Source organism: Chinchilla lanigera, unplaced genomic scaffold (assembly GCF_000276665.1).
Source record: "Chinchilla lanigera isolate Chin_1 unplaced genomic scaffold, ChiLan1.0 scaffold00081, whole genome shotgun sequence".
Classification (NCBI taxonomy): Eukaryota; Metazoa; Chordata; class Mammalia; order Rodentia; family Chinchillidae; genus Chinchilla; species Chinchilla lanigera.
Window position 1 is genome coordinate 5985766 of NW_004955482.1, and position 1044 is coordinate 5986809.

Consider the following 1044-nt stretch of genomic DNA (forward strand, 5'->3'; position numbering starts at 1 on the left):
GTCTTTTAATTTTTTATTATGAAAAATACATACAAGCAGAGAGCATAGAACAATGAATGTTCATGTTCTTGTCAACCAGCTACAGCTATCAAAAACTCACTTTTTCCTTTTAAATTTTTCTTTTAAAAATTATTTCTGGCTGGGCGTGGTGGCGCACACCTGTAATCCGAGCACTCGGGAGGCTGAGGCAGGAGGATCGTTACGAGTTCGAGACAAGCCTGGGCTACAAAGTGAGCTCAAGGCCGACCTGAATTTCATAGTGAGACCCTGTCTCAAAAAGACAAAACAAAAACAAAAAACAAAAAACAAACCCAAATCAGATTAATAATTGAAGCCAGCACATCTGCAGCAGTTTGTTACATCAGAACCAGGAAGCTAAGACAGTCGCATGCTCAGGCCCCCACATCGGAAGGGAAGGTGCTCTGGGGAAGCAGAACCCTGAATTCACACAGCAAGACAGTTCCCCTTCCACCACCTGTTAGGAGCCCCCACGGGAACGGCCGCTTCAGGCCCTTGGCAGGGAGGCGGGAGAGCTGTCTCACAGGAGCATGGGAGGCAGTCGGCACAGCCCGGCAGGTGTGTCCGGCATTTCTTCAATCCACTCTCCTTTCAGTACACTTCCACAGCTGGAAGAAAAGCAAATAGTGTGGGTGTGGAATCATTTGCTTACGTGCACCAACTCCCTATGGTGAATGTAATCATCACTTACTGCAAACATGGATTGATAAAAATTAAACATTTTTAAAAAGAAGCAAGATCTGGGAATAGGGGTGCGAGCCTGTGATCCCAGCACTTGGGAGGCTGAGGCAGGAGGATCTCTGTTAGTTTGAGACCATCCTGGGCTACAAAGTGAGCTCAAGGCCAGCCTGAACTGCATAGCGAGACCCTGTCTCAAAAAGGCAAAAAAAAAAAAAAAAGAGTGGGCACAGTGGACATCCTTGTCCTGTTCTTGATTTTAGAGTGAAAAGTTTCAGTTTTTGTCCATTTAGTATGATGCTGGCTGTTGGTCTGTCATAGATGGCTTTTATCAGATGGAGGTAAAGA

At 45.7% G+C, this 1044-nt stretch overlaps 1 pseudogene; it reads right to left on the bottom strand.

The window, feature by feature from the left end:
* LOC102028538 overlaps positions 1-1044 on the bottom strand; it is a 20321-nt pseudogene that overhangs the window by 7049 nt on the left and 12228 nt on the right.